This window comes from Pinus tabuliformis, chromosome 1_1 (assembly GCF_031772625.1).
Source record: "Pinus tabuliformis cultivar Carrire ecotype Pingquan chromosome 1_1, CPIR1, whole genome shotgun sequence".
Lineage (NCBI taxonomy): Eukaryota > Viridiplantae > Streptophyta > Pinopsida > Pinales > Pinaceae > Pinus > Pinus tabuliformis.
This window is the reverse complement of record NC_142297.1, coordinates 699,308,009-699,321,219: the sequence shown is the minus strand read 5'-3', so window position 1 is coordinate 699,321,219 and position 13,211 is coordinate 699,308,009.

Genomic DNA, 13,211 nt, shown 5'->3' with positions numbered 1-13,211 from the left:
GTCTAAGGAAAACCTTTCCTTTACTGAAGACAACATCGTATCCTTTGTCCTCCAACATCGTGATCGATACCAAGTTCTTCTTCAGTCCTGGCACATACTTCACATCTGTCAAGGTGCTGCGAGCTCCATGCTCCCTTCAAAAAACAACCATGCCCACTCCGGAAACATTATAATTTTCATCATTACCCATCTCTATGCGCATTTGGAGGTCTTTCTCCTCCAAGGTACTGAACAAAATCTTATCACCGGTCATGTGGAATGAGGCTCCACTGTCAAGAAACCAGCCACAACCCATCATCGATGAAACCATGCATGCGATGAGGGTAAAATCCAATTCGAACTGAGAGGTCAATGCCTCACCTTTAGATCCTTCCGAGGATCCCTTCTTGGATTTATTCAATGGACAATTAGTTTCATAATGGCCCACCTCATGACAATTAAAGCATCTCACTTTAGATTTTTCAATCTTCTTCCCTCCATGATAAGAACTCGATTTGGGATGAGAATCCTTCTCCTTCCCTTTCCTTGCCTTACTCGTTAAGGCGAAACTTTCTTCATCCTTCTTGGATGAAGAACCATCTTTGGTGCTCCTCCTGATCTCCTCCTGCATCAGATTCGACCACAGTGGTTCCCAATCTGGCAATTTCTCTCTTCCGTTCACTGAGTCCTGGTAACTATGCCAACTCTTAGGAAGACCGAGGAGATCAAGACTCACCATAGCATCATCAGCCGTCATGATTCCTACACTTCCAAGCTCATCTCTGTAGGTGGTGAGCTTGTTCAGATATGTAGAGATCGCGTCGCCCTTTTCACACTTGATTTTCTGAAGCTTGTCCTTCAACGCCAGCTTCCTCTGCTCGCTGCTGTTTTGATATAGATCCTTCAATGTTTTCCACATTGAAAACGATGTCTCCTTCCCATGGAGACTCGAGACGATGTGGTCTCGAACTCCCTCCAGAATAATCCTCCTTGCTCTAGCCACACATTTCTTCCATTTTGCCAATTCTTGGGCATTAGCTGCTGCTGGCTTGGGGACTTCTTGATCAATGAAGTCCTTCAAACCATAGTCCTCTAATACCGCTTCCATGCGATCCTTCTAGGCTATATAATTTGAGTTGCCATCCAGGGCATACTCGAGTCTCAAACCATTGAACGCCATTGGTGAAATTTGAGATGTGATAAGAATTCGATTTCTATAATCAAGAACTTCAAACTTCAAACTTCTCCCTTCTTTGTATACTGTTCTCCGCTTTGATCACCTTTTCTCTGATACCATGTAAAAATTTCTCTATAGATCAACTAGCTTCGATACCATGTAGAAATTCTCACCGTAGATCACCTGATAATGTAATATACTAAAGAAAAATACTTGATCTACTTCTACAAACAAACTTGCCGAAGCTTAATCGATTTTGAGCAAGATCAAATAGAGCACATATAATAGATGAAGAAGAAATCAATCACACATGAAACACAAAAGAATACTCAAGGGAAAGCCTTAGCTAAAAACCCCGCTATTTCCTTGCGCAATTTCTCCTGGGTCCTCTCGCTGCCACCTGTGTGAATTCTCCTCTCACACAACTCACTGACCTCTGAAATAATTGCGCAATCCTGAAGGAGATAGTTCCTTCTGCATGGATGAGTTTCCTTTATACTCCAACTAATAGTACAATGTCCCTGTCTTTAATCTCAACTGGGTCTATGTCTAAATTGACATACATGAGTTATTTATGAGAGAATATTCAATTATCTCGAGAACACTAGTTGCATGCATGCATGCAATAACTGACTGAACTCACAATTAGTTCCACAAACTGTTTGGAACTAATCTAACTGGACTTAACTCAGTTAACTGAGCTAACTAATTACAACTCAAATACAACTCATCCTTATCTCCTTAATTAAGGGATAGATTCCTCAATCAAAGCGATAATTGTTGCATGTCTTCACAAAGACTTCATGTTTGAATTTCTCCAACTAATTAACTCAAGATGAATTAATTAATTATTTTTCAAACAGCTAGTGAGACTAAATTCGAATTTTAATTCTCAATTTTAATTCAAGGACAAATTAAAATTGGAATATATCCCGAAATGCTATTTATAGCATTTCTATTTTTTGCTATTTCCAAGAGAGTTGGAGTATATCTTGAAATGCTATTTATAACAATGCTACTTTTAGCATTTCTTGTTGCTATTTTCAACATAGTGTGATCAATGAGAACATATATTCTAATTTCCTAACACTGGAGGGTCTTGTTGAACTAGAGGAGGTTGGCCATGGTTGCAAAAGAGAAAACATTCCATGTGCTGCAAGTGCTCGTCCATAATTTGATAGAGAAGGTGTAATTCCTCTATGTGTAGGAGGAGTTCATCCTAGCTCTTGTTGCACTCAAATAAGAATTTTCTTAGTAACTCCTTAAGGTGTCAAGAGAGATCAATTGTGAGGAGATACTAATTACATCTTCCTTTGTCTGTTCCTAGGCCCAATTGGAAATTGATGCTATGACATATGGATCTAAGACAACTTCTCTTTCTTCAGCCACTTGTTGCTCAATATCTTCAATTTCATGCTACACCACTAGAGTGTGTGTGCACAGTATCTATCTTCTGATGCACTGTTGAGGACATCTCGACCTTTTGTGCCCCCCCTCCAACATGCTCTTTGGTGGGGCATGGGGATTGACTGTGGATTACAGTTAAATAAAGCACATAAAGGTTGGGGTTACCAAAAGAGGGGGTCGGGGGGGGGGGGGGTGGGGCGGCTGGGGTGCGGCGAATGCAGTTGAAGGGAGAATAGTAGGCTTCAAAGGAATCAAATAAATGCCACAAGAGGCATTGGGTGAGGAAGGGGAAGATCTCAAATAAGACACACTTGAATAATTTCCAATCAAATAAAATAACAAATTGTGAGAAAGGATAAAATTGATAGTTGAAATTCAAAGTTGCCCATTGATGAGAGAGAACGCAGTGACAACCTACTAGTTATCTAATGTAGGAGATAAAAACCACCCTACCTTATTAAAGCATGTAGGAGAAAATTAAGAAAAAACCTCAAAGACTTCCATTGCTTACAAGACCGAGAATATATACAGACTTCTCACTGCTTGAGCGCATGTAGAGGTAAAAATGTTGACCAAAAAGAATAAAAAAAGAGGGAGGAAGGAGCTAGGACGAGAGGGCTCAACCTTTCCAATGGTCTCGTATCGACAGGAGACCAGACACAAGCTTGAATATCCCACAAGTTTCTAAACCTTTGCCTACACTTCTGACAACTTGTGCTAACATTCATACAGAGCGGATACATTCTTGTTTAAGCACTATAATTGCATATTCGATGGAGGTTAAATCCCTACAATCCACCTAATAATTATTGATAGTTAAATTAAAATTCTAGAAACCCTGTTACAAAATAAACAAACATATAGTTAATTAATTAAAAATACAAAATTATTGTATTTTGTTCATTAATTATTTTTTATTTTTATAAATGTTTTGGATGTTACAATCTCTTCTCTATTGAATTATTATAGCTATATGTTTGTTTATTTGGGAATATTATCAATAATTATTAGGTGGATTGTAAGAATTTAACCTTCTAAAATATTGAATTGTGGTTTTTTAGACATGCATTTTTAAACTATGGTATTTTACCAAAACTTATTTACAAGTTAAATATTTGTATGAGAAAGTGATGAAATCTACATATTTAAAAATCTTGTTACATATTTTTTTAAATGTATATATGTTTAATTCATGTATTAATTCATTTTATAATTAATAATAATAATTTAAAACAACATTGTAATTTAATTAATTTTAAGAAGTATTTTGATGTTGATGTACTCTTATAGAATCACACCAAACTAATACATGCAAGACATGTATCAACAAAATGTAATTCTATATATAATCACAAAACCTAATACATATGAGACATATACCAACATAATGTAATTTTACTATGCCTTTGACAAGCATGATATTTAGCATCTAATTTTATCTTTTGACTCGGTATTATTTTGTTTTTACCAAATTTCTTTTTGCAACTTCTCAATAGTTTAACATTATCATTGAATTTAATTATTTTTAATATTTAAAATTATTTATTTGTAATATGATTGAATTGGGTCTTATTCTGTAACTATTGTTATTACAAGTTTCCACAACACAATGCTATGTGAATGACTATGTCAGATTTTTCAGCCATAATTTTTGGACGCAGTTGCAATATTTATGCCATTATTTTTAGATACTTTTAGGTTTTTCATTGTTAAGATTAACCACAAAAAATTAGGCTATTTGAAAATAGCTCATATTAACATAAATAACATATTTTCATCAATTACTACTTACCATAATTTAAGCAAATACTTGCTTAAGAAATGGGTTGTTACTGCTCTCAACACTTTAACAAGTGTTGCATGCAGCCGGTAGTCCCTGTTGGGGTCTGCCACAACAACACAATACAAACACTCTGTGCAACATGTCTAAACATTCTCTTTCGCTAAAAACCTGCCTTCGATGAACAAACTTGCTACCTTACCTGAAAGATCTTGCTGTCTGCATGGCGTTGAAAGATCTTGCTGTCTGCATCACACAATGGCATAATTCTCTTAATCGAATTTCAAAGGAAATACAATTTTCATATTAATTTAATGCGTTCATAGAAGGCTATCACAAAGGCATCTTATTCCATAACAGAGAAAATAATTCACTTGAATGTGTAATAAAACAACGCCCAGTGTGTTGGACAAGTTTAATTATTAAATACAAATTATATAATTTAATATTTCAAAATGAACATGGGTGTACTCTTCAAATGAAATAAAAAGAGTGATGAACTTTTATTTTTATATAAGTGTAATTATGGCGAATTAGATATATATATTTTTTATTTTGGAAATTTTATATAATATTTGTGATATATAATTTTTTTTGTTGTTTTTTAATAAGTAGTTTTTATTTATGTAGACTGAATATTTTAAATCTTTATATTACAAATCTTAATAAATGTAGTTTAATAATCCAGTTATTCCATATATTGTTGTATCAATTTAATATGTTATAGAAGTTGAATGTTTGGGGTATTGATCATTTCATAAACTTAATCTTTTAAGCACTCATGTTTCAGATCTAAACCAACTTTGCTCATTCACATAACAGTCACGCTTTCTAGGATAAAACAACTTCAGTGTGTAATTTGTTCTCTGGAGAATTTGGGAACTATTGATTCTGTCCTTGGAAGAGAGCGCAGAGAAACTACAGCTCTTTCCCGCGAGGTCTTTATTCAGAAACGCTGGAGACTGTGATGCAGAGAAGTTAAAAGAATTAGATATTATGTGTATGCTATAGGCTTAAATGAAGACAGCGAAAGAAATCAATGCTGCCCTTTCTTTTTCAAGAGCTTTCAATAGACTTTTCGAATAAGTTACAAAATTAAAAAATCAATTCTGCATTATGAATATCAAATTCTTGTATTTTAGAATGAACAACGAATTCATTAACTTTTATTTTAGAATGAACAACGAAACTTTTAACTCAGAAAGTTTAGTGTCAATGAAAAATTAAATATTGAAATACAGATTCAAATAAAAATCTGAGATCTTGAATACCAAAAATTGAAAAATTGTATAGTTTAATTATGCATACAAACTTGAAATACCAATACCATAAAATAATTTGAATTGAAAAATTGTATAGTTTAATTATGCATACAGACTTGAAATACCAATACCATAAAATAATTTGAAATGTAAAAATTGTATGGTTACATTACAAAATTTGAATAGTTACATTACACCCAAATTTCAAGAAAAAATAAATATTGAATACAGATTAAAAACTGAAAATTGAAATGTAAAAATTGTATGGTTACATTACAAAATTTGAATAGTTACATTACACCCAAATTTCAAGAAAAAATAAATATTGAATACAGAACTGAAAATTGAAAATTTGAGAACTTGAAATACCAATACCAAAAATTGAATTTCAAGAAAAATTAAATATTGAATACAGATTCAAAAACTGAAAATTGAAAATTTGAGAACTTGAAATACCAATACCAAAAATTGAAAAATTGTAAAGTTGGATTATGCTTAAAAATTGTATAGTTGGAAAATGGAAATTTGAAATACACACTTAAGATACCAAAATTTGAAAATCTAAACCATAAAAAATTTGAAAATTCCAAACATCAAATACAGGCTTGAAATAGAAAAATTGAAAACTTCAAATACAGACTTGAAATAGGAAATTGAGAACTTCAAATACAGACTTGAAGAACCAATTAGATATAATTGAAAAGAAAAAATTGAAAAAAATTTCAAAATCGAAATATTTGCGGAGGATGTTTTTAATATTTTTCAAAAGAAGAAAATTAAAGGGAGGATCATTGATATTGACGACTCAATGAAGAAAAGAGAAAAAAAAATTGAAATATTTGCGGAGGATGTTTTTAATATTTTTTCAAGAGAAGAAAATTAAAGGGAAGATCATTGATATTGATGACTCAATGAAGAAAAGTGAGAAAGTTGACAATGCGGGAGAAAAATAAATAAGCATGGAGAATAATTCAATCATCATGTTAGCCTTTATGAAATTAATACATTGTAACATCAACAGGCCTAAGGAAAAGAATACAACGAATATTTTACAAATTTGTGTTAGCCTTTATGAAATTAATACATTGTAACATCATCAGTAGGCAGAAGGAAAAGAAGACCACGAATATTTTACAAATTTGCATTAGAGAGAAAAGGAACAAATTTGCATTAGAGAGAAAAGGAAGGGAACATTTATATTACAAAAAGATTATCTAAATTTATTTATAACTATCGTAAAGAAAATTGAAAAGAAAAAATATTTATAACGATCAGTCAAAGATTTTGACTGGCAATAAGGATTTGAAATTCCAGGTCTCGTCTATTCCTTTCCTATATGCTCACTAATCTCGATAGGTTATGTTCACGTGGTACATTTTTTTTGATGTATAGCCAGAAGCAAACACTGCCCAAAAACCCAGCATCCACCTTTTGATGCTGTTCCGAGGTCTTAACGAGAGTCATTCGTAACTCGTGTTACATAGGCATTTCGTTATGTTTGTATTTTCTGATTGTAATTAAGATATTTTAACAGGTTTCAATTTTTCTAATGAAAAGATTTACACTTTACTTGGCAGTGAATAATCAAGAAAGAGAGATACGCGAAGTTGGATACTAGATATTCTATTAGTCTAATTCCGCTTTTTTGCTTCAAAGCATATATTGTATTATTGTATTTGAGTTCATTAAGCGTGTAGTAAAAAAAAAAGAGAACCTGCTTTGATGGTGACCATGAAAGGAAACAAAATGAATTTGATGGTGACCATGAAAGGAACAAAATGAATTTGGAATTTGGTCGCTTATTAGTCCTTTATTAAGTAAAGGGAACACATCCGGCTACCATATAAATGGTGGGCATTAAATGAAATGAGACGACTCTTCCAAACAAGAAAACTACAATTTCATAGCGGCTTAAGTTACTCCCTTGTTTATTTAGTTACGTAGACACATTATCTATATTTTCTGGTCGTTGCGCACTTAAAAGCTGCTGCCCATCGCGAAATAGCCTGTCCACACACCATTAGCACATGGATTAGATTCATCAGTTAGTACGGATTAGCCCGTTTTAAGAAGAAATATATATAATTTACAGCAGCGAAGGTGGCAGACTAGATGTTGGATCAACATTAATAACAAATGACATCGTGAATAAATGAAAGAATGTGTTAGTCCACAGAATAATGACAGCAGCATCCTACATACAGCTACAGGAATTAATTACTAGAGTTTAATATTAAATAGCGTTCATCAATTGATAGAAAGACTTACGAGAACGGCGCTAAACATCGCAGCGACGGGGAGGCTGGCAGACGTTGCAAGTTTCTGGAAGGTATGCGGCTCTCTCCTCCGCCTCCTCCTCTTCTCTTCCACGCGATTCGTGGCGGCGGCAGAGCTAATTATGTGCAGCCTCAGGATCCATGAAGAGGTCCTCCATGGTTGAATCATACGATTGAGATTGATCGAGAACTTGCTGTATGGCTCGGCATTGGCATTATGGAGACATTTTTTCCAATTCCTCGCAACATATCTCCGATGGTTGCTCTCTCCGTCTTTGCAAATAGTCGCGGCACTGAGACAGTGGCCCCGGATCGCAGGACCGTTTTTGTTGCAAGCCCTCTCCATACATCATGCCTTCACGTGCATCAACAGGTGGGGCGCCCCATTGAAGGAGGAAGAGAAGGGTTACGCCTAAGCTCACCCATTTAAGAGCCAGTCTTGTAGTGATCGGAGGGGAGAAGACGCCCATTACTTTTCTTTCTTCTTTACCTTGAAGGATAGACAATTATATGGAGCGGCAGTGACAAGGTGGGAAGACGAAGTGGATCCTAATACTGTATTTATGGAGGCGTGGATCCTAATAGAAGTGCAGAACAAAACAACACGAAGAAGAGATCGAGAGTCGAGACGAACACATGTAGTGCATGCCTCATCTCACACTCCACGTCCCAACTAAAGCCAGAGAAAGATGGAATGCCTGCCTCCGTTTCCAATCGCCGCGTATTTCACTTGTATCCAAAGTTTGAAAACCCTCATGCGCATTTATTGAATGGTTGCAAACATTGTGGATTGGAAAAAAACTTTTAACCAAAGTTTGAAAAACCTCATGCTTGGAAACTTTGGATAAAGCTATTACATCGACATCGGGGCACGTGAAGCCTGCAATAAGACCTCCAATTCGCAACTTTGGTTATAAATTTCTTACACCGATATTTGCAGAGATAAACTTTGGTTAAACTTTGATAGTGCACAAATTTTTTTGGTCAAAGGACTGGTTAATGTATGGTCAACGATTGATCGATCGCTATTAGTCCCAGGCAGGGACTAATAAGTAGGAGTAAAAATGTAATCTTGAATTCGATATTAGCTATATTGAATTCAATATTTAACTTAGCTATATTTAAAATAAGAGATAGGTACTAGTGACTATGTAGCACTACTAATTTGAAATAAAATTAAGTTTTTTTTTTCAATTGAAAAAAAAAAACGTTTTGATGTTTATTATTATGAACACACACAACTATGTTAATAAAGTGGTTCATATAGGGTATCCTTATTATAAACTAGCACATAAAAGTTAATAAAGTGGTTGATATATCATGTCTTTTTCCAAGGTAATAATATTGATCCATATAAAATATGGAAAATGATGCTGCAAAATCTAGCAAGCCTTGCTTGATTTTTAGAATATAGATTACAGCTAGACTGAGATGGCAAATTTGTTAGGACAAGCTAGAAGGGGTCATCCACTAAGATTACAACTTTGCCTGGACAGCAAAAAATGACCAAAATCCCGTAAATTTTATTTTTCAAAAATTTAAGAGCAGGAGCATTTGAATAACTTTGCCTGGACAGCAAAAAATGACCAAAATCCCGTGAATTTTATTTTTCAAAAATTTAAGAGCAGAAGCATTTGAATGGTGATTTAGATTGAGGAAATTGATTCATACCATCAAAAACCCTTAAGCAACTAAAATTTTAAAATTTGACATTTAAATTTGAATTTCCAAAAAATTCTACCAAATTTTATCAAAATTTTATTAAAATTTCCACAATTTCACAGAATTTTAAACCCCATGTTATTCTCTGATTATTCTAAAAATTAAAAATCAGAGTCTCCCGGTCGTGACGTGGACGGATTTCCATTTGGCAAACGAGACTTGAGATTCTCGCGATGTCATCGACAGAACCACCAGATTTCTCAAAATATCAACTTATGAGCGATTGCGTGTGCAGACAAAACATCTCTCCATATTGCAATCTCGAGATTTGGAAACTTGCGAGGATTCCAGTTTCCTGGATTTTGCATTAATCAGCCTGCTCTGCAACTTCACCATATTAGAAATAATACCCGACACCCCAATTAATCCAACCTCACACGTGTTGTCTTTCGTTGTAGCGTTTCACAGAGCCGGGGGTCAGGAGGTTCACTTTTCGAGCTCATGTTCGTCATTAATACTGCTGTTCGGCTTCCATGATTGGGAGTTACAGTGAGCAGTCGGATTTCTTCACTTACCAAGCCTGCATTTGCTACAGCTCACTGGGAAAGCCCGAAGAGTATCATCAATTCTTGTGATCAATGTATCAGTTTGGTCTCTGGTCATCCAAAAGCCGAAGTATAATGAGTTTACAATTTTGCCTGAATATAATAGAAATAGTTTGTAGGAATTTGAAAAAGTTGGTAACTATTTTGGTTATAGTTGTTAAGTTTCATTATTTTTGGGTATTTCAAAAGTTTTTAATGGGATTGAATTTATTTCCACTCTAAAAAAACATTCATAATAAAAAATAAGAATTTAAGTGTTATTCTCTATACATAAGCGGAGGTAAAACTCAAATCTCTTTCTCATTGCACAGACCAACTTTCATACACATATGTGGTAAATCAATAAAACTATACAGCAATTAGTCCAACCTCAACACCAAGTTTGAATTTCAATCTATTATATATTAAGTTTGATTCTCAATGCAGAGAGTAATTGCAATTTTTTTTAAACTCAACACCAACTTTCAGTTATCAAGTTTGATTTTCAATGAATAAAGCAAATTCGATTTTGTTTTGGTTTTCAGGCATTCTTACGTAAGCAGGGTAAAGAAAACATTTTGATCCCAGAGCAGCTTCGATGTTTTATATTAAAAAGTGTCAGTACATTTTATTTAATGGATTGATGGTTTGATTGATATTTCCAGGATGAACTCCAGCAACTTCGATCCAGAAGCACCCCTTGCACCAACTTTGTATTCTCCAAAGGCAGCATTGTGTACTTTCGAAAGGATTTCTGGCAACGGGCATTGATGGGTCTGCTAATTTCTGTAGGAAATATTTCTCAGCTTCCTTAACTGTGGGAGATTTCCCGCATGGAAGTTTTAGAAGGAATTTTATAGCACGGAAGTTCCAGAAGAAGAAATAATATAGTGTAGTCATATTTTTCAGTACTAAAAAAGCCCTAATTTATATTAATAACAAAGTAAAACAAGTGCCAATATCATAGATAGTAAGCATCATGTAGTAACAGCAACAATCGTCTTCCCCAAACATTAGAAGGAAGAAACAGAAAATTAATATATGGAGGCTGTGTGAAACAGTAACAGAAAAAGATAGGATACGTTGCAAAATTTGGAACATATAAATCCTATTGTAAAAAAAAAAGATAGTCATCACCTACGAAGGAGAGAAATCCCACTTCCCAAAGGACACTGTATAATGCCCAATGGTTAGGCAGTAGTAATCCAACAACAGGGTCAAAATAAAAGAGAAAACGTGTTCAGAATTATGTTCTTGAAAGGAGAAAGTCATATAAATCCTATTGTAAAAAAAAGATAGTCACCATCTACGAAGGAGAGAAATCCCACTTCCCAGAGGACACTGTATAATGCCTAGTGGCTAGGCAGTAGTAATCCAACAACAGGGTCAAAATAAAAGAGAAAAAGTGTTCAGAATTATGTTCTTGAAAGGAGAAAATCTTCCATGTTATAGATGTTGCTTTCAAAGAGAATATCCATATGCCAATTGCCAAGTTCTTGAGACAGAACTTTTTTTGATAATCTGTTAGCTTGCTCGTTATGGGTTCTGTCAACAGGCTGAACAGAGAAACCATTTTGTGTTTGCCAGAGGATCTCAATTTCTCTTCATCCATCCTATAAGAAGAGGGTTATTTATGGATATCTTCCCAAGGACATGGTCAATTATAATTTTGGAGTCTCCGTATATATGTAAAACAGGGATGTTTAGAAATTTGCTGAAACATAAAAGACCCCAAAGTGCCATTGCCTCTGCTTTGTTGTTGGTACCATTCCCTCCATTCCAGTAAAGGTTGTATTTTAGATGTTCATTCATGGAAATGCAAAAACCACAAGCGCATATACCTTTTTGTGCTGCACCATCAAAAAAACCCATTGGGTACCCTAGCAGAGGGTTGTTGTGCCCACGAGGCATACTACTAAGCTGTATGAGCTGTGGCATGTAAATGCTGTAATATGAGATGACCTTGTGAGTGATTTGCTAAAACTCTTCTTTCTTGTTTTGGAACAAGAAATTGTTCCTCCATTTCCAAAGTGTCCATATACATTACGGGAATGGATCTCCAGGAAACCCTCTGCGCACTCCACCATTCTAGTGAGTCCTTTATGGAAGAATGCATTATAAAACAGAAGCTGAAAAAGTTAGATAAGTTTTTCCATACTTAAGTGGTAAGATTGCATTGTAGGAAGATGTGCTCATTGTTTTCAGCTTCAACTTTGCAGATAAAACAAATGCCCGGCCCTTGCCACTGCCTCTTCTGCAGATTCTCCCAAATGAGGTTTTTATTGTGAAAAACTAACCAAGAGAATATTATGATTTTGCTTGGAATTCATGTTTTCCAAAAAGCTGTGGGAAATTGCCAACTTGTTTGGGGGGTGGTATATTGAATAAAGATAAATAGATATCAGCAACACTTATACTATCAGTCCTCCTTTTCCCCTTCCATGTGAGATAGTCACGGGACTCCGTACGGAAAATTCCTATATTTTTTTATGTTTGCCAATATCTTGTTCCACTGTAGGGCCGCTTGGCCTTGTATACCCATAATATGTGCTTCTTTCCATATAGGTGAAGGCCCCTGCCAGCCCGCAATGACTTGTCCCCATACACAGATGCCCACACGATGTAAGGTGTTTTAATTTTCCTGTGGAATAGAATATTCCTCCCCAGCTCCAAAGATTGGGTCCAAATCAATTAAAATTTTGTTTCCGTTCTGGAAACTCCATGAGAGATGTTGTAAGAAAAAGGATTGTATTTTGTGGAAACTTTGCCAAATCGTAGAGCCTTTTATGGTGCCAATAATTCCTTTTCTATACCAAAAGGCGAAGTCTTTATTACCCAGATACTTTTTTTTAATGGAAATACTCTAGGTGCCTTCCCCATATAAGCCCCTCCATAAGGATTTACACAGTAAGGCTGCTCCAAATTTACGAAGATTCATAATCGCCCAACCTCCCAGTTCTTTTGGAAGAGTAATTTTAGTGAGTTTGGCTAAATGAAATTACTTATTTTCATGACAACCTCCCTAAATGAAATTTGTTGTAAGGGGATTTAGCACATTAATAATGCTAGCTGGTATATAAAAAA